The following is a 27,677-nucleotide window of genomic DNA, read 5'->3' as shown; positions in this document are numbered from 1 at the left end:
CCCCCCCCCCAGGTGCCAGCAGGACCCCAGGTCCAGGTCCATGAAGGCAGACAGCATGCTTCAGCACCACGGGAAAGGCCAGCCCTAGAGATGCTCTGGCTGGCTACCACAGCGTCTCTGTGGAGGACCAAGCCTCCGGTTGTCTCAGGGAACGGTCCGGGACTGTGCCCTGTCCCACTTTTTTCTTCTGCGTTTTTGTTTTTTTTTTTACCCTAAGGGTCTAATTTTGCCCCTGCACTGCGAATTTGAACATTTTTTTGTTCTTGCATGTGACTCTTGCAGGCCCATGTGGATGTGCCCATTGACTTCTGCCTTTAAAAAAGGTGGTGGGCCAAATTTAGCAATGGCATACATGGATGTAAACGCTCTTAAATTTGTTATTTATTCTGCACCATCTGTGGATTGCTGACCCTTCTCCTCCTCATTTATGCCCAGGTTTCCATGACTAGTGTATTCCCAACTTCTGCCACTTCTAAAAATGAGAATTTTTGCTTGAAAACAGTTGAAGGAGAAAAAAAAACCCTATTGATCAAAGCTTTGTTTATATGATGCATCATGTTGCCTTACTCTGTACATATTACACTTTGTTTTAATTTCTGTTGTGACAGAAGAAACTGTTGGTTTTAGAAGCCTGATCACAACCATCTTACCTACATTTGGATTGAGAACAGAAGCTTTTTGGTAATCCCTTTGGGCAAGGCCAGACACGATTGGATTCAGCTTAATTTATCCAGTTCACTGAAGGAGATAAATTTAGAAGCAAATGCTGCTCATGAGGAGAGGGGTTCATTCTTTCTCCCTCTTCCTGCCCCTTTTTCCCCCAAGGATTAATCTTTTCTCTACTTACAGTCCATTCTTATAACAGATACTTCTAGTTGATGAGAACCAGAACAGCACTCAGACCCCTAACCAATGCATACTTCTATCCAGAATCACCTCTTTAAGAAGTTTTTCTAAGAAAACTCATCTAAGTATGGTTTTGTCTCCAAGATAATCCAGACTCATTCCTTTCCACTATGTCATACAACAGATCCCATTTCACATGGAAGGTTTGTCTAATGTAATTGAAGAAGTTAGGTGTGAGACTTCCAGTGTTCTATAGATCTGAAGTAAGCTTTACTCCAAATCAAGCAGATTACATTAAGCTTTCCTGCTTTCTTATGTGCTTCAGTTCCTACCAGCATGGCATAATACCCAGCATGGCATCTCATGTTCTTATGAGTTTAGCTTTTAGCATTTTATACGCTTCCTATACCTCTTTGCCAAGCCAAATGGCTAGTAGTAGCTAATCTTTCTCATTTTCACTTTATACAAAGGAAGATGTTGTAAAAAGAGAGAGTTTGATGGTAATGGAGGTTCTTCAAATGGTGTGTCACCGGTCTTTGGAAGAACTCTCCTGTTCCTTCTTAAAACTGGTTATTACAGAAATTGATTCTTCATTCATTTAAAAAAAGTGCACCTAAACAAAGTTTAACTATCCATTATTCATTTCCTAAACCCTCATATTTTAGATCACCTGGTCTTAAATTTGTGTCTTAAACAATTTATGATATCTAGTCAGTGTACTGATTTTGAGAGGTGTGTGGGAATGCGTGCTTTCTGTGCTTTGTATGGGCAAACATATTTTTTACATGTTCTATATGAAAAAACAAGTAGAGGGTTCATTATAGATTGTCCACTTGGCATCCTTTATTTTTACAAGATTCTTGGGTTGGTGCAAGAAACACTGGGTGAAATTTCACTAGGTAAAATTTTATGGTATGTGTCATCCAGGAGTTCAGAGTATGTAATCGTAATTTAATTTTAATAGCATTAAAAACTGTCCTTTCAGCTCAATTATTTTTAAATGCAAAATATTTTGGAGTAATAGGGGGTCTTCAGTTATCAGTACAAATTCATTGGAGATTCTTTTTAAAATTACAGAAGTACTGTGACCATTCAGAATAGTCAATAAAAATACGATCATCACAATATCAATTAAGCAATCTGACATAATAATGGGTCTGATTTTCATGAGAGAAGAAATATGGTCAGAGTACAAAACTGGAAGCCAGGAACCTGCCACTGTGACTTTAACTCTGTGCAGCGCATAACCTCGCATCTCTAGTTTCTTCCATTTGTAATAGAATTAATACTGAAGATACTGTTTAGGTCATCCAGGTCCTTTTTCTTGCAGTACAGGATTGTTCTGTGTATTTTCTGATAGGCAAAGTTGATGACAGGTTGGTTGTATTATTTAATTTTTCTAAAGTATTTTGAAGATGGAAAGCTTGTGTATATTTACTAATTTTTATTTATTATTCTACCTACTTCATTATAACATTGAACTGTGCATTATGCCTTGTAGCATGTAATATGCTATCCAAATTCTTAGCCAGGCAATGCTGTGTAATTCATTACTCTGATAATAAACAGTGCCTCTTGACCTTTTCATGAAAAGTTGCAATATTTTCTTATTCCAGAAAGTAATATTGCACTGGGCTGTTATCATTGCGATAAGACAAATGTTACCTTTCTAATGTAAACTAGAGTGCAACCACATTTATACAGGAGTCTTTGGGGGGATACCCAAAACCTCCAGATAAAGAAGGGAGAGAGAGGCTTTGGCAAGTCGTCACTTTGGATTCACAGTTCCAGACAGAGGGAATAAAGGGAATAAAATACAAACATTCTTGTAGGGTGAAGCCAAAATTTGTGGGGGGAGGAGGGGGAGAAGATTTTGAATGCCTCAATTTTGGATTACCTAACTTAAGACCCTCTAAATTAAAAAAATGCTTTTCCTCTCAAGTCAGGCTTGCTTAAAGTAAAGACTGAAATAACTATCTTTTGAAAATCTTGATTCAGATTTTTAACTTTCAGTTAACAGAACATTTGTTACCTAGAGTATTTTTTTTCCCTTTCCTCTCATTTTCCTACCTTTTAGGTACTATTAACATAGTATGTTGGATGACCTGAATATGCACATCAGCTTCAGGAGTAGCATAATAAACTAATTATTCTGGAGCCTCTCCTTTTAGAGAAATCTGGGGGTTGCATCTGTGTCTTACTCTTTTCCTCCCACCTTTTCTTTGATCTGGGTTCTTCCAGGTAGCTAATGCATACCCTTGTACGTTCAGGGTAACACAACAAATTGCAGCTGGATCTCAGTGTTCTTTCTCTTCTCAGGGACGCACCCATTTCTCAGAGATAATGATTCTCTTCCCCCTTTCCCTCCGTTTATGCTTAATATTTGTTGAAGATACCAGATGGGTTGCTCTAGAGATGAAAATCTCTAGATGAAAGTCTCTCTTAGTCTTTAGTAATTCCCCACACTGAGTCTTGATCGGGGAACGCAAGTCTACTCACTCCTGTGGATTCACACATAGGGATCCTGGTCAGATCAGCTAGAGCCAGCTTTTTGTTAGTTCCTCCTTCGTACCTGGACTGCTTTTTTCATTCACTTACCTTTTTTCATCCTCAGTTATCTGGGAAGCTCCTTTGAAGCCTGTTGCCATGGGAAGCTTCTGTCAATGGCCCTTTAGACTCTCCGAATCCCACCTTCCATCCTCCCTAATGCTTCTTGCTTCTCCCAGGAGGATCTTGTATCTCCTCCTTTCCAGCCAGCCTTTACTGCTGAGCTATTTCCTTTGTAAGCCCAACACCTAGCAGATGCATCAGGCTGGGCTAATTGAGTAAGGCTGGCCAGGTCCCAGGCCTCCTGAACTTTAAATTGCCTATCTGAGTAGGATGGGATCTAAATAATAATGCTAATACTAATAGTAAATTGTAGGCTCCCCTGTTTCAGAAAGCAACATTATTATTATTTGTTATTTCTCAGTGTGAGAAAGTAAAGTATCAGATAAAATTATCAGGCTCTTGCCTAGTGAAAGACTGAGAGTCAGTGCGATAGCAGATCATGTCGAAAATGGACATGCAGTTGTATGGAACAGACAAGTAATTTATTAGAGCAGAAAGAGAATTTTAAAAAGAGACCCTTCCAACTATAAGTAGCTAGTTCCTGTTTCTCCTTTCTGCGTAAGTCCTTTGCCTAGTGTCCTACTTTGCTTGCCTCTGAAACCTTTTCAGAATGCAATTTAAGGGTTCAAACGTGGCATGTGAAAAACACACTTTAACATTAATGGGAATTTGATGCACAGTAAAGAATATCTTTTTACTTTGCCTGATATTTTTGTGCAAGTCAAATTTAAGTTTTTTAATATTACTTCATTGCAATGAGGACTCTTGATTTGCACAGATTCATTTTACTGATACTTACAAAACAAATACCTATCCCAAGATGCTTATAGTGAGTACATTTGAAACATGTTTAATGGTTCACTCATACCACATTGCATGTATAAGAAATACTTTTCAGACCAGTAAAATGTTTCAAATAGGCTGGAACATTTTAAATGTGACCACTAGATCATATAAGTTAAATGTTAATTAACCAGTTATAATAAAACAGGAAAGGAGGACAAATGTCACAGGAATGGGAAAAGTGTTTGTTCTTACATACACATACTGTTAATAACATTTTGGGGGGAGGGGGTAGTTTATATTTAGCTTGTTTTTTATTTAGATTCTCACAGTATATTAAAACCTAGGGACAGAGTTTGGAAACAGAGTACAGGTGAAAGTCTGTGCTGGAAGCTAAATGAAGAGGGTGAGTTGTGGATTTTAAAGAATTGAGTAAAGCTGCGTGGAAAACAATGCAAGGGAAGATGCTGCTGTCATAGAGGTCAGCTGAGGAAGAAGGAGACAAGAAGCAAAAAAGGGAAGCTGATTTATTGTAAAAGACTATTAAAGATGTAATTCATTTGGGTGTCAAGCTGCACAGAGCTTTGAGGATGAGGAGTTTGAATCTGACTTGGAAAGAGATAAAAAGGCAGCCCAAGGATTCAAGCAGAATGTATAAGTTATACAAACTCTCTATATTTTAAAAGAGGTAATCATTCTTTAATAATTTTTGGAGGCAAAGGATTTTTCATATTGTTTGGAAGGTATGTGATGCATCTTTCTTGCATACATATCTCATCACAAATTAATTAAGCCCCATATCTTGGCATTTGTATATACAGATATTTATAGTGAGTGCACTTACGTTTCTTCCATTCTAAGAGATGCCATCATGAGAAATTATTTTATCCTCTAAGACACTGAGTAACTGACAGGTTAAACAACTCGTTCAGGTTTTTACAGGAAGTCTGTAGCAAAACTGGGGAGAAAATACAGATCTAACTCAGTCGGTCGATAGTTAAGTAATGTAGACCTTGTTTTTATTCCTGCAGTTGCCAGTATCAACAAAGATATGAATGGAAAGAATGAGATTTCTAGGAGACAGATGCTGATATCACTGAAAGGACTAATAGTGGTGGTAGTAGGGAAGCTAACAGATCAATAAGCATGCAAATATATTTTTAATCCTTGGAAGTAATCTTTTTATTTCACATTTGGCTAGGTTAGTTTTGGAAACAGCACTGCAGCTGACTATGGCAAATGCTCCCTGTGAAAAAAAAGGTGTGGACTGGGGGAACCGGGGGGCGGGGGGCCATTCATTTCTAGAGCAATGCATCTAGCATCTTCAAAAAACATTAAGCACAGAGGAAGAGGGGGAGGAGAATCATTGTTGGTCCAGAAACATTTATATCTGACTTGAGTATCCTACAAAAATTTTACCACCAAAATTATGTGCGCCATTAAGATTAACTGTCTCCCTGTACACAGATTTGTTGAGCTGTATTGCTGAATGAGATTTGTTTGTGTAACCATTAGCTCTGTTTTATTTTCATTTATTCTTGAGTCCAGTATTTTCCAGTCACTAAGCTATTGCTCTTGAGTGTTTTAAATCATCTTGAAAAGCACTGGAAGGTTAGACATTATCTGAGACAAGCTAGGACATGAGTAGACATGATAGATTGACAGATGAATACATATAGTGATCAGCAAGGGTAGAATTTAATTACAGTTAATTTGTACTGGTTGAACACCTCTATATATAAAAATGATTTTATACTCAATTATATCTGTAATGTTTTAAACAATTAGCATACTGTAAAACTTGGCAGTAGAGCTATTTAATCTAACATATACTGCACCTGTTTTTTCCTTTCTTGCTTAGCCAAAAAATTATTTTTCCTCTCTTATGCAGAATATACATGGTAATTTGAGCTGTTCAATAAATGCAAGGTCAAATACCAAATGAATACTGCGGATCATTTTATTTTTTGGTCCCATGAATTATCTGATTTTGAAACTGAACCAAACTATATCCTGTAAGGTGTTAAACTCAATGTCCCAAAACTTCAGTGATAATTGTGCACTCTCAGGCACCTAGTAGAAGGTGCTCTATACCCTCATTGATATAAATGGAGTGCTACAGTACAGGTAGAAATAATTTACAGTTCTGTGGATGTACAGTACTGAATGCTCTCGTGTGTGCACAAGTACAAATCTCCTGCTGCTTCTCAGCATTCACTTTAAACTGCATCAAGCTGTCTTCTTGAGGGCGTAAGCATATTTTTCTTAAGGCATATAGGAAAAAAATAGCTAAAATCACATTGCTTCGCAACAGAGTAAATGAGAAATAGCTGCACATTTTTTTTTTAAACAATGCACTGAAGCACAATTATAATTCGTTGTTAAGAAAACTGCAAAAAAGAGAGGTGACACAAAAAAGTCTGGATACCCAGAATGCATAAAGGAAACATTTGAGGCAGAAGTTTAGGCTAGTGGCTTCAGCAAATGTCAAGTGTTGATCTAACTTCTAGAATACTTCAGAAGTGAGAACCTCTTGAGTCACCATTTCATTTTGCCTCAAATGGAGGTGGAAATTCACAGTATTCATTGCCTCTTGGCCACTCAGAGGCAGGGGGAGGGGGAGGGCAGTGAAAAGAGTGAGATTAAAGGTGCCATTGCACTGCGAACTTCCTCCAGATTTAGGTAGGTCCCTAATTATAACCAATTTATAATTTTTTTCATGGAAAAAATAGGTAGACTCGATTCTACCTTTGTAATTAGCCATTCTGTAGAAGCAAAGGAGACATACTGTGAAGTGCCAGTGTCAGCAGGCACTATTATAAAGGGTGGGATTTCCAAAAATACATATGTTCTGTGCCACAAAGACCTCTGTCGATGGTCATCTGTCTGTTTCCTAATATAGTGATAGTGAATCTGGTTATGTCTCCCCCTAGACAAAGCTTTGGCTGGGATGATCTAGTTGGGGATGGTCCTGCTTTGAGCAGGGGGTGGACTAGATGACTTCATTCTATGATTCTATGACTAGAATCTAATTATTGGGCAGGGTCACTTTAAATTCAGGGTCATCTTAGTTTGAGTAAATATAAAGAAATACCATGGTAAAAAGGGTACCAGGTATTTCTTAAAACTAACAGCATCTCTGTTCGTTTTCCTTGTGTTGCTGTTACAGATTTTGTTGTGGTTTGAATGAATGCAAATAGGGTCATAAGTTTTCTGTGCATCAGTATTTCGGTGCCTAAATAGGCAAATCACAAAACGTTCAAAGGCTACAGAGAAATAAGTCAGAGCTCAGAGGAGTCATTTACTCAGACCACTGCCTCATGCTGGCTCTCGTGCTACTGAGCTGTGCCTTCCTTGTGGCCAAAGGCCAAGCTAGCTAACTACCTTCTCACCCAGGCACTGATGAGCAATGTTGGGAATGCTCTAGGTGGAGAAGCTGTCATCTTGCTGTGTTGTTTTTCACACAAACAAGAGACTTTGGCTTTGTTTTCTATAGATCCTAAAAGCCAGTCAAAATAAGAAGAATCATCTTTTTCATCAAAGCCAATGGGAACCACTATCATAAATCACATAAAAAGAATGCAAACAATAACAGGTGTAAAGGGAGAGAGAAAATGTGAAATAGATTAAAAATGTGGGCTTTTTAGAAATTTTCTATCACTCAGATCTCTATGATGTCAGTTAAAATACTGTCAGCCTATGACATGTCACTTACTTTTGGGCTAAAATTTTTCTGAATAGAATTTCCTGCTGGTGATCACAGGATAACTACTAGGCCAATGTGACAATATGATGGTGAGGTGTTTATAAAGCAAATATAATGTGACTGTCAACTTCAGCACCAAAAACTTGAGTAATGACTAGAGACCTACCTAAATCATGGCAGAAGCAATGGCACAGGGGTGCCTTTAATCTTGCTCTTTTCACGGTACATGCCCCTCCCCACCCAGCCACTGAGTGACCAAGAGGCAATTAATACTGTAGTTTTTGCCTCTCAGCCACTCAGTTGGGGGCGGGGAGGTGCATGGAGAAAAGACCCAGATTAAACTTGCTGCTGTGCTGCAAACTTCCACCATGATTTAAGTAGGTCCCTAGTTATAATTTTTCATGTATAAAATCTAATTAATGAAGAGATGTCTTTTTAATTCATCCCCCCAGTGCTGAAGGTGGGGCAGGCAGGGATGTGGGCTAGTCAAGCATCTTGCCTCCTGCTTGTGCCTGCCCCCTTGCCACCTCTGCCCCGTACCTGCCCTTCCCCACAACCTTCCCCCTCTGCCTTTGCTCCCGCTTTTCCCTGCCTCTTCTCCCCACTTCCCCACCCTTACCTTGTTCTGTGCTGGCAAGTTCCCTCCCCGTTCTAGCCTGGGGCACTGAGCATGGTCCCAGCCTCCTGTAGTAGCTGTGCAGGTTGTGCACCACTGCTATGGTGCTGGACAGGGGAATGAGATAGCACATAGAACAGAAACATTCTGTAATCCCGGGGACCTGTGGATTCTGATTATTTCAGTGTGGGAGCAAATCTACAAAACATCTTCAGAAGATGGGTCTGGAAACAGATAATCATAACCTTCATGGACTCTAAAATTATGGTCTAAACACAGTGCCTTTATGGCTTATTAGGAACTAAGTGCTACCTCTGCTGATCTCCTTCCACTTCGCAAGTAATAGGACCCATTTCTTTCTTGAATGGTCTTGCTGTTCCACTAATTAGGTTATCCATTCAACTGCACTTCTCTTTTTCTTGGACCTACTCTTTTGGACCCCTTGCATTCCTTTAAGCAGACCATTTTTTTGTATATATTGATTAATACACATAGTGTTGCTTTTGTTTTGCCTGCTATTTAGCTTAAACTATGCCTGCTACTTCCCAAAGCCCAAAAAGTGCTTTCTGCCCCAAAACATTTCAAACTTCTCTCTCAAATATATAGTTAGTCCAATAAAAGATGTCACAAAAAACCCTTGCCTCTTGTATTTCTTTAATTTCTAACTTCAGATCTTAGAAATGCTCGTAAAATTTAACTTTTGAAGAAATTAGTGAGAGTGGAAGGGATAGGAAGAAAGAGTGGAAGCCTTTCTTTGACTTGTATCTAAGTTTAAGAGTTCTGGTTTGCCTGTTGGCACAGATGCATTAAGAACTGTAGAAGCCCATTTCTACAGTGCATGCTCCAAAAGCATTGTACTGTTATCTTGGATCCTGAGGAGCAAATGGTTTCCTTTAGGATAAAGAACGAAGTCCTTATAATCAGGGAAGCTCTGGAATCAGATTTGCTATCCTCCAAATACCAAGTCATAGAGATGCCTATGAGAATTGCAGTATGAAACCACTACCAGGGACAGCATTCCAGACTACATACCAACAACCATTAGTCAATGGTTGGTATGTAGTCTGAAATGCTGTCCCTGGTAGTGGTTGATAGATGCTTTCGAAGAAGTGAAAACCTATGAAAGATTAATTTTATAATGATGTGTCCATAGTAGAAGTGTCTTCTTAACCCCGAGGTAGAAAATGTCTAGCTGTTTTCCTGAAACATAAAGAAGATATTCCTTCAGTTTTTATTAGAGATAATATAACAATGTTCAGATAATAGCCACATGTGTGAATAGTAAATTAAGCCTATTATTGTGCTATGGTTATACCTCAGTAATACCACAAGTTCCAATAAGGATTGGATCCATGTTGTGCTAGGCACAGTGCAAACATATAAGAAAATACGATTTTTGTCCTGAAAAGCTTAACATCTAAAAAGGCAAAAATATGAAAGAGTGTTTCCCAGAAGACAAAAATCTCTAAACTTGACAGATAAAAACAATAGGAAACCATAAAGGAAGACAATCAAAACTAAGGTAAAAATAATCCAAACTGAACTAAGATATTCCTTATTTTTGTTCATTTATAGGACATGATCCACCTAGACACATTTATAAAACAAACACTGCATTACTGTACTTGTATTCGCATGAAATGTTCATAATAGTGATGCTGAGAGTATAGATCACATCCTTTTGAATTATAGATAGCTATTCAGAGTAGTTCATATAAAAATATATACTGTAGCCAGTGTGTGTGTATTCATGCTCCAATATAGTTGTAGCTGTAATAGAGAGATCTGGTAGAGGTCATTAACATTTAAAATAGTTTATCCTATTAAAAGACCTTCCTTTCCCTTTTAAACCTTTTTTTCCAAGGGATATGCAGGTACAGAACACAATACCATTGTCAAGTCTTTCATCACCAGTTCAGTTATGGTACTTTTAAATATTATCATCCAGTGTCTCATAAAATACTGAAGCAGAAAGATGTAGTTAGCCATGTTAGTCTGCAGACGGCATGGTAGATTTGCACTTTATGATGAAGTAGACTGCTGCTCACGAAAGCTTAGACTTGTCTGCTTTAGTTTATGAGGTGCAAATCTACCATGCTTTCTCCATAAAATATTGTATGCAGAGCAGAGAACAAAATGTATGATCCATGTGAGGAGTATTTCTTAGAAGGCAGAAAATTGCATGATATCAGAAACTCTACTGATCATCGAGTGATAGAAGGTGGATGCAGGGAAGTTTATGCACCAGCAGGGCTCCAGTTGTGAAAAGCTAAGATTTCATGAAGGATATTCAGGTTTGAGGGGGAAGGTAAAGTTGTCAGAACTGCTTTAGGTCACCTTGTTCATATTTTCCAGGAAAGAAAAACGTAGCACTTCTAATGAAGATGTGTGTGTCTGAATACAGTAGCAATAGTTTAGTGCTCTTAAATGCATACTGTACAACAATGTGCTACTATAATACCAACAGCAGCATTTAAACCAGGCAAAATGTCAGTTTAATTACATTATGTTGTTTTTTACAATTGTGTGGAAATACTGCACTAATTTACGTCATGGATAGATATTGGTTATGAATTAAGCAGGACTTATTGGTTGAAGCAGGAGGTTGGGATAAGCATTATTTATTTATGTAGTTATATTGTGGTAGTGCCCAGAGGCTCCAGTCAGGATCAGGGTCATCTTGTTCTTTGCACTGTACAAACACATAGGGAGTAGGGCTGAAAAGATAAGCCATGAACAGTGGATGCAGGAGAAGGATACAATTAAATATGTACATTTTAATTATAGCATTTTATAAATATATATTAAATTATGAATAAAAAGTCATGAATTATAGATAAAAAACATCTCAAATATACCTGATGACCCCTCAACCTTTCCTTTGATGGAGATGTCACGGAGAAAATAGATCTTGAAAATATATTTGAAAGAAGAAAAGGCCTTGTCTTGCAGATGAATTGTCAGGGCAGGCATTCACCACACAAAGGGAAATCTGGAAGAAGTCCTAGTGGTTTTTGTATATGAAGTAGAAAATAAAGTGGAGATAAAAGCATCATTTGGGGAGGGAAAAGGGTTTTGGACAGTACAAAAAATAAGTGATAATTTTTGGAGGCACAGAGGTGACAGGGCCTTTGTGGTTTAAACACTATATAATAAGGAAAGAGGTTTCAGAGGGATCACAGGTAATATTGTAATAGTTTTGACCATGTTGAGCTGATGGCAAACACATGAAAGAGAACATTTCATACGCACATGGGTAATCACATTTTGATGTAATGGAAAGGTAGAGAGGGGATAAGGGAGGAAGTTCATGCCTGAATTCTTCATTCTGTGTAGATTTGGGGGGAGGGGGAGGGTTACTAGGTGGTAGTGGTAATCCAAAGGAAATATCTACAGTGTTGGCACTGCTAGGGAGTGCTGCCAGAAAAACACTTTATTTATTCAGTATTGCTCCATACATGCTGCAAACTGAAAAATCATCATGTTGCAACCATCAGACCAGCACTGGGTACACCCTAGTATGCACGAAAATATGGTTATGTGCCATGTTGGCATGTGGCGCACACAGAACAGAAGTGGGGAGAGCATGCTTTCATGGTGGTGCTACTCAAAGTGTCTGACCTGGTGATAACAGTGGGAATTGGTTTAGGTGCTGCCAAGGTTCCTTCCAACCATATGATTTTATATCCAGAGTGTTCACCCATTGTATCAGTGTCCATAATCTCAATGTCTATCATACAGCATGTGCTACATGATTTAGACTACTACGGCAGATGAAGTTTATACAAGCTAATGCCAAAAGAGGCTTTAAGGCCTATGAAGGATTACATATGTTTGGCAACACAAAGACTGGGAGTGTCTGCTTTTTAAAAATGCATCTAGTGATGATGATGCCCTTGAGCACATTTGTCATTGAAATTCTTTGATTAGCATGCTGTTTACAAGGATTATCACAGGCACTAAGCCAGTTCTAGAGGGAACATTTTTCCTAGTCCAAGCTTCATGAAATATAGTTGTAACTGGACTCTAGTCTTAGCATTTAGGTTCTGTCTGTAGGGTCTGGTTTACTTTATTTTGTTACTTGGGACTTCTTTGTCAAGTGGATTTTCTTTCCCAGTCCTTAGATACTGCTGAGAATTTAATATTTCCTATATATTTCTCTTTAGCAACACATTTTTGTCAGCCTCAGGCCTTTTTCTGATTCATGCAAAATCCTAATCTCAGTGATTGGTCCCCCTACTTCTCAAAAGGGCTTGGATTAGACATGCCTCTTTCATTTAACTTGTCCTTTTAGCTACAGAAAAAATCAAATCCTGTAATTTCTCATTTTGTATTTCTTTCAACTCTTAAAAGTCCAAACAATAACCAATTATTTTGCAATGTTCTTTCTATCATACTTCTGCAAAGCCTAAGCATCCCCTTCTCTGGAAATACAGAATAAGCTCTCAACGGAAGACCTTGGCCTATCCAACATTAGATTTGATTGGCCTCTGCTGTAATGACAAAATATTGATTGAAAATGGCCAGGGTATCTCTGAGCATACGGTGGGCACGTCTACACATGAATAAATGTGCTTTTCCTAATGTGCATTAAATTTAGTATCTACAATGTGAGGTACTAAATTAATGTGCATTAGGCTGCCCTAATATGCAGTAGCACAAAATCACATTTTTTAGGTGACACTTAATGTGCAGTAGCCTATTTTACTGCATATTAGTATAACGGCACTTTTTTATGCAACACTTTAATGCACAGTAAAATAGGCTACTGCACATTAAAGCGCACATGTAGACACACCCAGTGAGTCTTGATAATTCCTTTTCTTAAGACTTACTTCTCCTGGGAATCCCTGATGATAAAGGTGCAAATATTGTCTGCACATCAACATTTGTCACTGGCTTCCCATCCCCTTCCTCTCTTGTCTGTTTCCTCCACATGGTATGTCTAAAACTCTAGACAGGAGCTGCCTTCTTAGGAGTTATTTACAACACCAGGCATACTGTTTTTACTGTTGACCAAACTTTTCATGCATTAGAGGAAAGTAAAAACATAGACTATGCATCTAGCTTGTTGACAAACATGCAGTTGTGTATGTTATAAGTAACATTTCTTCCTGACATTTGCAGATGATTAATCAGTTTATTCTGTGAAGTCTGAGAATTTAAAATGATAATAAATGATAATAAATATTGTTTACCTTGCTAAAGAAATGTTTAATAGTACCTCCCTGGTATTTCTGTATACAGTGAATTCCCTTAAACTGTAACTATGCTTGGAATTTACTAATCAAGTGATATCATGTTTTTGTAATCATATATGATTTACCACATGGGAACAGACCAGTAAGTTGTATCTAGTTTCTGATAGTGACTAGTAGGAGACAGATGTCAGAAAAAACATACAATCACAGAATGTGCCTATTTGTATCACACTCCCTTCCTACCACCTGGTATTTAGGCATAAAAAAATTGATACTTCTTGATACCACATTATTTTCAAATTGATCAAAAGATTGATACCTCTTGATACCACATTATTTTCTGATGTGACTGTTCATTCTATTTTTATCAATATACAACAAATCTATAATCCATTTTAAACATACTTTGCTGTTTTACTCAATTTCTTGGGGCAATGAGTTCCACAGTTAAATTATATATCGCATATGTTTTTGCATGACAGGCATCTATCTGATATATACAGAGACATTTTAGATACTTAGACACCATTTCTAGCATTAATCACAGTATTAAAAACATGCTTTCTGATTATGTAATGTTTTTAAATTATTATGGGAAAGTAAACAAAATAGTCTGCTCCTAATCCATTTACTTTTTAAGTTGCTTTTCACTGACATGTCTCTCTCCTTTTTATCTATTTCTTTAGATAACATGAACAAATGCATAGTCATAGAATATATCATTTATATAATTTCACAATTGCTCTAAATGCTGATACGATACCTTCAATGTACTACCCATGCACATTTCTTCTTTTTTTAACCTTTGCTGAGATTGTTTAGTTTCAGTCATTCCTTTGGAAGTTCCTTATAGTGCTCTTTGGCCCTGGTTAAGTCAAATAATTTTATTTGGTCCCTGCCCCATTTCTGCCTGCCCCCAAACTGTTTTGTCTCACCCTGGCCTGAGCCAAAGCCTGTTGAAGTCCGTGAACAGATTCATCATTGCTGTAGGGATTAATTTTATTTCCCTCTTCTTCCAAGCTATTCATAAATATTATTGGGCACCATCAGACAAAATACTAATCTCTGGGGCCATCTTTGTCTGTGAAGATTAGCTATTTATTGCCATTCCTGGCTGCCTGGCACCTTATCAGTTTTTAAATCTTGATAGGACTGTTTATCAAATTCCTTTAATAGCCTCATGAGAGGGCATTTAACAAAAGCCTTTGGAAAATGTAAATAAATGAATATAAAATGTGATAGTAATAGCCACCTTTAGCACTCCAGTGTTTTTATATTTTTGTATTTTAGATTTATTGAATGTTTTTTAATTCAGATTTTGAATACCCATCCAGGGCTCTGGATGGTGTTTAAAAAAAAGCCAGAATTTTTCCAGTGCCAGAGTACGGTAGCACTGGATCAAGCTGGGTTAACAAAGTCTTTTAAAGGGTGAGTGAGTTATATAATGATTTATATAACCTGACTATTTAAGAACAAAGCAACATAAGTACCATACCAGGTCAGCCCAATGGTCCATTTGACGCAGTATCCTGTCTCTATTGCTTTAGAGGGGGCAGAGCATTGAACAGAGTATATTGTTACCCTCGCAGCATCTACCATCATTGATTTTAGAGATGCCAGAGGATACATCTCTGACTGTTCTGCTCTGATTTTTTAAATCATTGCGTTTTTAGGTGTATAAGACTAGATTGTAATTTTTGTGTTACTAAAACTTTAGATTTAAATCTGTAATAAAGTACATAGGATTTTCATGCAGTTGGCATGCTTGTTTATACACGCTGAGCTCTACAACTAGCCACACCTGTCTGTCTCTCCCCGAACAGTGAATCAGACCATGTTTCTCTTGCTTGTGCTGAAGTCAATTTAGGCGTTTGCAGTTTTCACCATCTGGACCACCATACTCCCTAACTCTTGAATGTGAGATCACCTTATCTCTATATCATGAGTAAGTGAAGTTTGGTGGAAGTTAGGCTTTTCTGGTTTTCTGATTTTTACTGTAACTACTTAAGGTTCTGATTGGGATGGGTAAAGTGGGGATTGTAAAGGCCCTGGCCTCTGTGGTACTGAGAAGCCTGGCTGGGGGCAAGGGAAGATGCATTGGAATTGAGGAACAAGGGGTTTGACAGAAGAATGGGCAAAAAGCCAGCTTACCTGTTCCCTCTTATGCTGACTGACTTAATAGTTGATTTTAATGGAGCCCCCATCCCATTCCTCCTGGCTTTTTCTTATTCATCAAAAGCCATAATGATTCTTGCTGCTAATCAAAATGATTCACTAAAATTCTTAGCGTTAATAGGATGCTTCCTCTTCCCTCCCCCCAGCCCCAAAGGAAGTAGCTTATGTACAGACACATAGGTAGAGAAATATCTCAATTTGAGTGTAGTGTCTTGCTTCACTTTTCCAGTGATAAATGCTGGTGGGCAGAATGCTGCTGTATATAGAATTTTAACTTTACAAAACTGCCATAGGTTAAAAAAAAAAGAAAGAAATTGAGGATCAGGTCCTTTTTCTACACAAACAGGTATATAACTTTGTTCACATGAATATTGTCATCAACTTCATTGGGTATCTCATGTCCATAAACTTAAGCATGTGCATTAGTAGTCGCAGCATCAAAGGCTGAAAATATTTTTTATTAATAACAACTCTGCTCTTAATGGCATTAAATCTTCCTCACTCCAAAATAAAATTGTTTAACGTCAGCAGTGAAAATGCATTTCCACTTTCAGTCCATTGACAAGTTCTGAACAGTTTTGAATACACAGGCTGATATTTTCAAAAGTAAGGATCTACAAGTTAAACACTGCAACATATATGTAGAAGCAAGGTAGAGAGGTATCTTATAGGCTAACTGAATAAGATGCATCGCCACTCAGCCTTCTACCTGACTTCAGACTAACATAGCTAACTGCCTAGGAAAGCTGACTTTTGACAGACTCGGGGAATTGATGAGCAGGTTCTCCTGAGAGGCAACTCTGAGGGGGAAAGGAGTCTTGGAGTGCTGGCTGTGCTTTAAGGAAGCCCTTTTAAGGACACAGGAGCAAGTTTTCCCTGTGCAACAGAAAAATTGGAAACATAACAGGAGACCAGCCTGGCTTGATAGCAATCTCTTCAATGAGCTAAAATTTAAAAAGGAATCCTATAAGAAGAGGAAACCTGATTACAGAACTAGAGTGTAAGTGTGCCACAGAGAGAAAATTAGGAAAGCCAAGGCACAATTTTGAATGCAGCTGGCAGGGGACATAAAAGGCAATAAAATGGAATTCTACAAGTATGTCACAAGCCAGAGAAGGACCAAAGAAAGTATAGGCCTGTTACTGAAAGCAGAAGACAACTGAGTTAAGGATGATGTAGAGAAGACTGAAGTAAATAATGCCTTTTTTTACTTGTTTTTTCATAAATAGGAGCAGCTACGAGATGATGAGTATAGTTGGCAGCAAAGATGCGAATGGGCACAAACAACTTAGAGTATTGGAAGAACAGGTTAGGACTTGGGTAGAGAGAAGCTAGTTGCTTTCAGATCAGCAGATCTGGATGGGATGCACCCTAGGGTACTGAAGGAATTGGCTGAGGTAATTTCAGAGCCTTTGGCTATCTTTTCTGAAAACTCATGGAGGTTGGGTGAGGTTCTCAACGACTGGAAAAGAGCAAATATAGTGCTCATCTTGAATGGGGAGGAGGAGGATCTGGGGAATTTCAGAGCAGTCAGCCTTGCCATCTTGGAAAGATCATGGATCAAGGAATCTATTGTAAAGCCCCTATAGGAGGACAGCATAACCAAGAACAGCCAGCATAGATTCACCAAGATCAAGTCATGCCTGACCAACCTGATTTCCATCTATGATAAGGTGACATGGTTTATAGATGAGGGAGAGCACCAAATGTGATATACCTTGACTTGATCACACATTCTCATTAACAAGCTAACAGAATACAAACTAGAAGAAAGTACTGTAAGGTGGATCATTGTACTCAACGAGTAGTCCTCAATCGCTCAATGTCTAGTCAGGAGGAACTATCAAGTAGGCTTTGCCAGGGGTCTGTTCTGTGTCTGGTATTGTTTAATAGCTTCATTAATTATTTAAAGAATGCGATTGAATGCACAATTAGCAAATTTGTGAACAACAACAAATTGGGCAGTTGCAGATACTCTGGCTAAGATTCAGAATGACATGACCTGGATAGACTGTAGAAATGGTACACATTCAATCAGATGAGATTCAACAAGGAGAATTGCAGAATGCTGCACTTGGGGGAAATAATTACATGCACAAGTACAGACTGTGGAATGACTGACTAAGCTGCAGTTTGGCAGAGAAGGACCCGGGGTTTACAGAAGATCATAAGCTGAATATGGGCAAACAATGTGATTCTGCTGCAAAAAAGTCAACAGCCTACTGGATTGTAATAACAGGAATATCACTTGCAAATCAAAGGAAATGATTCTTCCATTCAATTTAGCCCTGGAATTTATTCACCTGGAATACTTGGGTCTTGCACTTCAATAAGGTGGACACTTTTGGAACGAGTCCAGCACAGAGCAGCAAAAAAGATTAGGGACCTAGGAGGTAAGATTTATGAGGGGCTAAAAGAAGTTGGGTTATTTAGTCTGGAGAAGAGAGGACTGAAGGGTGATTTGATAAGTCTTCAAATACCTGAAGGGTAATTACATAGAGGATGGAGATGGCTTGTCTCTGTGGCCATAGGGGACACTACTAGGAGTGATGGTCTCAAGCTGCAGCAGAGAAAAATTAGGTTTAAGATGAGGAGGACCTTTCTGACTCTGGTTGGCAAGCTTTGGAACAGGCTATCTAAATTGATTTCAAGAGCAGGTTGGAAAAACACTTGGCTGGGGTGGTTTAGTTGAGGATAATCCTGCCTTGAGTAGGAGGCTGGATAGGACCTTATGAGGCTCCTTCCAGCTCTACTTTCCTAGGATTCTGTGACCTCTCTTAATACTTATGTAGGACCATAAGGGTAGAATTTTATAAAGCAGCTGGAATCAAAAGTTTTACTGACTTCAGGCTACCAATCTGATTTAGGAGTAAAGCCTGATTAAAAGATTAAAGTACTTCGGCAGATGATGGCTGCATAAATATCATGGGTTATTTGCAGTAACGGTGTTAGTGAATACTTGGACATGCCTCTTTCCACATAGAAGGACAACGTTCCTTAGGTGAATCTGAAATCTTTATTAGACCAACTTAAATAGTTGGGAGAGAATTTTTTAGCAAGCTTTCGGGTTTAAAAACCCATCATCAGGCTAAGGAGACCTCTGCAGTTGGTGTGTGCTCTTCCTGGCTACAACCTACACCCCTCCACATAGATGGGCATTTCATGTCTGAAAACTAATTAAACAATAAATAGAAAACATTCACTACAGGCTTTTAAGATTGTTGAATACAAAGAAGTAAAGAACTAGAAATATGTAAACAAAAATAGGATTTAAAATAAAAAGATAAAGTTATTTTAAATTATTTTTAAATTATATTTTGATCTCTTAGCTCTTGTGCCTTCCATGATACTCAGGGCTGAACTTCATTCCCTCTTCACTCTGATATCTACCTAACCCCAGTTTTTCATATTATTTACTCATGTTCTTTCTTCCTTCGTGATAAAAAGTTAGTGTCACTTGCATACACCCTAAAAATGCCGCCTTTTATAGTTAAACAGTACTAATATCCATGGATGAACAATTCTAAGGGCAGTTGTAAATCAAAGCAGTGAGTTTCTTCATAAGCAGAACATTTAATTAATAACTCAGTAGTAATTTTTCTAAATTCTGATAGGTCGAGGGAGTTTGATTTGCATAATTAATATAAGATTACTTGATAATTACTTTACAATATCTCAATTCATTCCTTTCGGCTTAAGTATGGCCCTCATGTGGAAGTAAAGTGTGGTTAAGCCTCTTTAAAGTGATCACAATCTAATTGAATTTGACATTTTCAGAGTAGATATTGGTAAAGGAAGAATCGTATCAGACTATCAAAGGTAGTACTATGATGCTACATATAGTGTTATGAGGCCTTTTGGCTCAGATCAACTGTAGGTGGCCTGAACAAAATTTTCTAATACCTTTCCATGGAGGCCCTTCTGAGTAGTATTATTATTTCTCCCTCACTTTTTTGCTTCCACTTTTTGTTACTTCCTTGGATGTGAATGCTTTAAAAAAAATCTTTAACAACCTCTACACTATTATATATAATATTGTGTGTATATATATATATAAAATACTGTAGAGGCTGTTAAAGAATTTTTTTAAAGATATTCACATCCAAGAAAGTAATTAAAAATGGAACCAAAAGGGTGAGGGAGAAATAATATAAAACTGAATTTAGAAGGGCCACATGGAAAGGTATTATTAGATAGTTTTGCTCAAGCCAACAAATATACATATAGCATCATAGCATTACCTTTGATAGTATGATATGATACTTCCTCCACCAACATCTATTTTGAAAATGTCAAATTCAGTTAGATTGTGATCACTGTAAAGAGGCTTAACCACACTTTATGGATCAAAACCATGCTCAACTTCTATGTGTATCAGCTTCTTTTCCTATCTGTGAGATGTTAAACTTCTTTTTACCTGAACCAGCACTACCCAGCTTCACACAGCTTTGCTTAGAACTAGCCTTAACAGCCAAACTAATGTCTAAAATACATTTTGAGCATTGAGGGATTGTTAAACCACATGTGACCAAATTAAGGAGTGTGTGTGTGTGTGTGTGTGTGTGTGTGTGTGTGTGTGTAAAATATGAAATGGGTAGTTAGAAGTAATATTATATAGGTGTCAAATAATTTTTAAAAATATATGTTGCCCCTGAAGCCAGAAAAGGGATAACAAAGTGGTCACTCCTCATTTCACACTCCAGACCCACTAAACACGTTCTGATATGTATTAAGAGATCACATGTAAGAATTCATTAGAGTATTAATATATAAATTGGATTTGTTCTTTCTGTCAATATTGAGAGAGAGGCCGTATTCTTTTATTTACCCATAAACGAGTCACCCATTTCCTTCCGGTGACAGATGCAGGAGGATTGCAGTGACAGGATTTTTCTGAGCCTGTAGGGTTCATATTTGCTTACTGTTTTGTGGTGGTGGTGATAGTGTTGTGCATACAGTTTTCTAATAATAACACAATATGGTGATAATAATAATGTATGGTGATAATAATACTAAAACAAATTAGAGTTACCTATTCTGATCACTCCTTTGTCATGGGTTACACTGTAACCTAGTGTCATTCATGTATTAAAAGAGGTAGTCAGCTGGAACACAGTGTTGGTGCCATGCTCCCAGTTCCTTTGTGATGCATGAAATCCACATTCTACAAGTGGTCAGGAGCTTTACAGAGAATTTGGCATACTGTCATGAGGCATGTTATATCATATGTACCTGGTCCCTAGTGAAGAATGAGCTTTACTGGGAGAAAAAAATTGTTCTCTTGGTACTATAAATCATTGCATGCAATTGCACTGATGTTTTCTCATCACTCCTGGGCCATCCAGAATACAAGTGGTAGACTCATAGAAAATTAGGATTGGAAGGGACCTCAGGAGGTCGTCTAGTCCAGCCCCCTACTCAAACAGGACCATCCCCAAGTAGATCATTCCAGCCAGGGCTTTTTTTTAACCAGGCCTTAAAAACCTCCTGACGTAAAGGGGCCGTGCTTTACAAGCAGGTGTTTTACCTATTTGATGAGGATAACAAGAGGGAAGGTAAATTTGGTTTGATAAAATAAAACATGCTTCTACGGTGCATGTTGTATTTATTGGTATACTTCACAGACAAAAAAAATAAAGGGGACACAAAATGCAAAAATTTGCCAAAATAATTAGAATGAAAAAAAAATCTGGTAATTAACTATTATTTTTCACAAAACTAGTATAATTATGCATCAGTCATGGTAAAATGAAAGGTCAATAACTACAGATACATAATTTCTCCCTGATAGATTGCTATTTGAAAATAGGTTTGTGACAATTAGGTGATTAATTTCCTTTTATTAAACGGCATTATGAGACTTCATGTTGCATTCATCAGTTTATTATTGTTACGTTTTCTCTTGAGTTGGAAATGAAAACTGAATAACATCAAGCCTGAACAGAAACTCAGGTAAAAGGAGGGTCACTTCCTGGATTCTTATTTGTATTGCAGGAATGACCACAGGCCTCAATTGTGATTAGGGCTTCAATGTGGAGCTGCCTATTCAATCTGCAGAAACTGCTCTTGCACCAAGCAGCTTAGGATCATATGCAAAAAAAAAAAAAAAAAAAAAAGACATGAAAGGGACTTAAGTGGAATGTAGGTGCCTAAGCCCAAAATCTTGATGCAGAAGTCCACTTAAATGTTGACTAAACTTGGAGGTGCCTTACTTGTAATTGTAAAGTTTTTCAGGCACCTAGAGTTGTCTTTTTGATATGACTGAGCAGCTCAGCAACTACCTTCTGCTTAAGCCGTATAAAGTTGCAAGTATTCTGCTCAAGTGGAGGAGCTTGATTACAGAGGTCTTTTCCTATGTCAGTGCTTATTACCAACATAATTGGGCTCCTTACAACCTGCAGTATTAGCCACTGCTTTGTTCAAATGTGACTCTATAAGGAAGAGTGAAGTGTTCCACTTTAGCCTAATTGATATTGGGTAAAATACGGAAACAATGTAGGTAGCAAAGCATAGAGTGCAGGGCTTGTCTTCTCAGATGAGATTCTTCAGGAGGCCAGGTGAGGTTTGCTCTGACTACCAGTCTCTGGTCTAATGAATCTTTATTTTTTTTCTACACTGTGGCACAGCGTCAGCAGGAGAGGTGGTGAACCTAGCCTAATGGTTATGGCATTGTCCTAGTAGGTTGGAGGTAGGGAGCTGATCTCCTTCAAGTTCTATTGCATTAGTTTTCCTCCAATATCACCTTGTCCTTCTCAAAAGAAAGAATGAGTTTGTGCTCAGTTCTTTAAAAGAAAGGAAATAGGTACTGATCTTCAGGGGAGGGTTCAGGGCTGTGAATTCCAAATGACTAGAGGTGCCTCCCTTCAGCTGAGTAAGGTGCCTGAAGTGGGATTTAAATCTCACACCTTTAGTATGTCCCTATTAGCTCACTCTAAGTATCTTATGCTGAGTGCTTATTTCAGGTAACGTGTTGCTGAACATGATACTTGTTGTGGAACCAGTTCTGAGGCACTAACTCTTCCCCCTATCGAATACCTGGAACCTAGGCATATAACATAATGTTCAGGATTGCACTGTGGCATAACAGTTATGCTTTGTGGCACCCAACTTTTAGGTATGTGAGTTCTTAATTGGTCTGACCTGTACAGTTTAATTTAAAAGAAGATCAACAATTTAGTATTAACAAAGGGGTAGGGGAAGGGAGGGAGGGAGGGATATTTGTATAGGCTAGAGATGTGCCAACCTTACACTTGTGAATCTAGTAAGTATTTTTAATATAAATATTCTAATATAATAAAGGTCTTAGTCTGTTTGTCTGTTTGTCTGTAATGCTCTTGGAGCGCTCTGGTTACTGAAACAACCAATCAGAATCCTCCAAGAGCATTACAGACAAGAGGCAGCAGAATGGTGGAGCGCTACCATGAAGGTGGGGACGGAACAGGGGGCAAGGCCAGTGCTGCTGGCTTCAGCCCTGCCCCCCCACCCCAGCCCTGCTCCTTGGAGGTGGCAGCAGTGCAGGGTGCTGACGGAAGGGGATGGAGGGGACAGTGGGGCAAGCTTCCCTCCCCACCTTGCTCCTGGGAGGCGGCAGCGGTGGCAGCAGCAGCAAGGGGAAAGTTAGGTTTAGCAAGCTTCCCCACCTCTGTCCCCGCTCGCCACCCCCCCATCATTCTTCATGGGAAATTCACTAGTATTCATATATAAGAATATAGTCCTCTCCATCCTGCTTTCTCCCATTAGAGGTTAGAGCTGTAGGTTGTTGGTCTGACAGGAGATAAAAGGGTACAGGGAAAACTTTGTGGGACTACTTGGGTCAAATCCCACCATTCCTTGGGATTGATTGGCTGTTAGTTTTTTTAATATCTTCCCCACAAAAAAACCCTTTCAGTTCCTAGCTGGCTATCTACATTTCATAGACTGTGGGCATGTCTATACATGCATTAACACACTTTAGTTAATGCACATTAAATCTAGTACTTCCGGTTGCCTGTACACAAGCAAGGAGACTGCTCCACTTCCAGTGCGTCAGAGCAAACTTGATTAATCAAGTCTGCTGGAGCATGGCAATTACCACACTGCAGCAGCTTCTTGTATCTTGTGTATCAACGTTTCTGCACTTTGAAATGGTGGTGGGGATTCTTTTATCTTAAGCTCGTTCAGTGAGCTTTAGATAAAGTGCCCCTGCTACCATTTTGAAATGTGGGGCTGCTGATACATGAGATGTTCTGGGCACTTTAATTAGAGCAGCTCTTGAAGTGCCGCTCTAATTAACTTAGAGTTAACTAGTTAACTTTAGTTTGATGCACACAATCTGATGGCCTGTTTCAAAACATATTTTGTATTTGGTAGTCAACATCAGAATATTCAATCATTTAACAAAATAAAATAGAAATTCTGGGTAGGAAGGTGAAAGAATCTGGCTGTTTTCTGGCAAGTTTTTGGTTCTGGTTATCTGCAAAGTATACACCCCTTGTCAGTATAACCGAGGAGTGCCTGTATAAACATTCTTGTTTCGTCTGTTTCACATAATAGTTTCTTGTATCATATTTCTTCTGACCTCGCTATCTGAAACCAATTACAGGAGATCCATTTGGGCTGCATCTATTTTCATAAGAAGCCCAGGCAGCAGTGTTTTTCTCAGAGATGAATATCAACATCAAATATGCTTCTGAGTGCTTTGTTATTTATGTTTCAGAGAGATTTTGTAGCCTTCAGCTCTCAAGAATGTGTCACGCTGTGCTGTTTATACATTGAAGATATTAATGGGCGTAGATGTCATTTTTCATTTTAACGTCTCAAATGCAACAGGCTGATAGGTTAAACATTCCTATTTTAAAGGAAAGATATGAGTGACATCTGTTTTCTAAAAATACATATTTACTTTTTAAAACATGAAAGTAATCTATTTACCTTCTTTAGTAGCAGCTTTTACTTTGGTAAAATGTTCAAACTTTTAAAATTATTTTAAAGGCATTCTAAAAATTACAGAAACCCAGGGGCTTTGAATACGGGATGGTATGTAATGCATATCTCTTTGAATTATCTTTAACACATCAAAATGTACATCAATTTATCAACTTTAATAGGGTGAATTATATACGATAACTTTAATTTTTGTTCTGCTTACATTTCAGCTAGGTTTGAACTGCAGAGTAAATATTAAGAAGTAGTGTTCCCAGTAAATATTTTACTGCAAGACACAATGAGTTCTGGAAACCATATGCCCAAATTTCCTGCTTAGATTGCCAAATAGTTAAACTGTCGTAATGATTTTCATTTCCATTATTAAAATAATTTCAACTTTATTCAGAACCCGTAGGGATTTGTTTGTTGGTTTGTTTTCATCTTCATAAACTTTTTAAAGGTAACTTGATTAAGGAAAAGTGCCTCCTAAGTGCAAAACAAATGTTATTAGAAACTGGATGCAACTTCAACAGCCTGAGAATCCTTTCTCTTGTGCGGTTGAGTCAGAACTCAATGTAATTTTGATCAGTCAAATTTATATGCCTCTATTGGTTTGTTTTAGTTGAACTTTCTTAGACCACAAATTATCATCCAATTAGTTCACAAAACTTGATGACAAGACTTTACCTTAATTTGATACATGATTGAAAGGTAGACAATCTTCCAAAATTAATATTTTACTTTAAGTTGTCAACTTGTTTTTCAAGGATTTAATAGCGGTAAATGAACTGATAGAACTGAATGTCTTAGAGTTTTGTAATCCTCAGAGTTTTGAATAGTGCCAATAATAATTCTCTGAAATGAACAGTATGTCTCTCAAAAAATGTTTACCAAGAAGCACTACCAAAGTGTTAACCACTATGGTGGGGGAAAAAGTATCCTGTGATAACTGCTATAAGAACAAAGACTGTCAGTGATTTCTCCTTATGAGTTTTATATCATCTCTGATCTTTTGAAATTGTTTTCTGTTCTTCTTATGTCTCCTGTGTTTCCAGTAATCTAAACTGCCACAATAAGCTCATTGAAGTATTCAGGTAGTCATCATTCCTAAGACTTTCTGTATTAAAAGATGAATCTTTGCTCTTTTAAAGACATCTTTATTTGCATGTATAAATCAAGATAGTTTAAGCAGGGTAGCCTTTTATGCAAACACATCCTGTCATGCTGTCTCTTTTTTTTCATAGGCTGTGACTTCTTTTGTAGTGGTTGGAATTCATGCTTTCTTACATTGGTGCTGGGATATGCTAGCCATGATTTCAGTAATAGTGACTGGCATAATTGTGAAACACCTCATATTCCTGTCCTTTAAATCTCTAGTACAGTGAGTCTAGATTTGAGCTGAATATTGGATTCTCTTAACATTGGCATTGGTTGCCTTGGTTTCTAAAGAAGCTTGGGGCCTTCAAACAACTTGCAGTGTGTTTCAATAGCCTGCCCATATTACTTTCAAGTGTAGATGAGTCTATACGTATAAATTGTTTGTTATAATTTTTTTCCAAATAAAACTGGTTTAATAATTTCTTTTTATCACTACAAATAAAGTACTGAATTATTTATATCCCTTCCCCATTCTTCTATACGTCGACCTCTCCACTGGTTCTTGTAGCAACACTGTCTTGATAAGCGAGATTGGGCTTCCTTTGCAGGCCCCTAGCAAGTTAACAGTGCTGTGGTCTCTCTCTAATTCCATTCCCGGTCCTGGAGGGCTCCAAAGATTGTGAAGGCTCATGTAACTCTGCAGATCAAAATAAGCAAAGTGTTAAAATAGTGCTATTTTTCAACCATTTCAACTAGTTTTCAATATGTAGGTGCTGCACCTGGTCCTGCTAAAATCAGTGGATATTTTTTGTTGTTTTTCAACAGCATCAGGATTTGTACTTTAGGACCTACAATTGAACTATAAGATTGCAAAGAAAATTATTGTGCTGTTTAGAATTGCAAACAAGATGCCTGAGATGGTGACAAAAGGCTCTAAGTGCACACTGAAATACGCTGACTTGTATTTATTTTTGAAGTCCAGGCGCTGGTTATATATATCTCATTACGTAGGTTCAGAGGAATGTATAGTCTTTGTGATGCTGAAGCTGACCTGTAATTACTTGAGAATTTGATGAAACAATAAGAGGATTGTTGTGGGAATGTCTCCAAATGTTAAAAGTATGCTCTGCAAACTTGTACCAGAGCTTTCTATGGGAGACAAATCAATGTTGTTAGGAGATGGTGCTAGTGCATTCAGTTTGTTTACTTTGGTTTTCTATGTCTGCCTGCCTTCTCAGAAAACTTGCTTGGAGCCAGACTGTAGCAGCCCTCGCTCTGTCTTTTCATAATTGATCAGGGGATGACTGCCTTCCCTGAGGGTTAAGACGTGGCAACTTTTTCTGTTTGCTCAGCATCTCAATGCAGTAGTTCAAACATTGTTCACACCAGCTGGCAGTGTAATGCCATATGCACATCTTGTCAAAGCAACTGTTGTCATGGATACTAGAAACTATCTTAAAAACCAGCTCATTTGAGTCTAATCAAAATTGTACCTTTCTTTATCAGCTGAGAATCTTGATTATTTTCAGAGATTATTAATCAAACAAGATTTATTGTATTCTGTGCTAGGCACTCTGTTCCAACAAGAGCAGTATTAAAAAGTAGTGTGATATATTTTAAATACTTTCTCTTCAATGACTGTGTTCAGTCACTGAAGAGAAGAATGAGTTCTTCAAGTGGCTCCATTGTAAATCTTTTACACTTTTAAACTGTGTTTCCTTTTTAAAAATTCCCTTTT

General features: G+C 37.9%; 1 protein-coding gene across 1 annotated transcript in view; it reads left to right on the top strand.

Moving 5' to 3' along the window:
• Positions 1 to 27,677, top strand: part of FOXP2 (forkhead box P2) — a 665,435-nt gene that overhangs the window by 469,816 nt on the left and 167,942 nt on the right.

Source organism: Alligator sinensis, unplaced genomic scaffold (genome assembly GCF_000455745.1).
Source record: "Alligator sinensis unplaced genomic scaffold, ASM45574v1 scaffold297_1, whole genome shotgun sequence".
NCBI classification, from domain to species: domain Eukaryota; kingdom Metazoa; phylum Chordata; order Crocodylia; family Alligatoridae; genus Alligator; species Alligator sinensis.
This window is presented reverse-complemented; position numbering and strand designations above follow the sequence as displayed.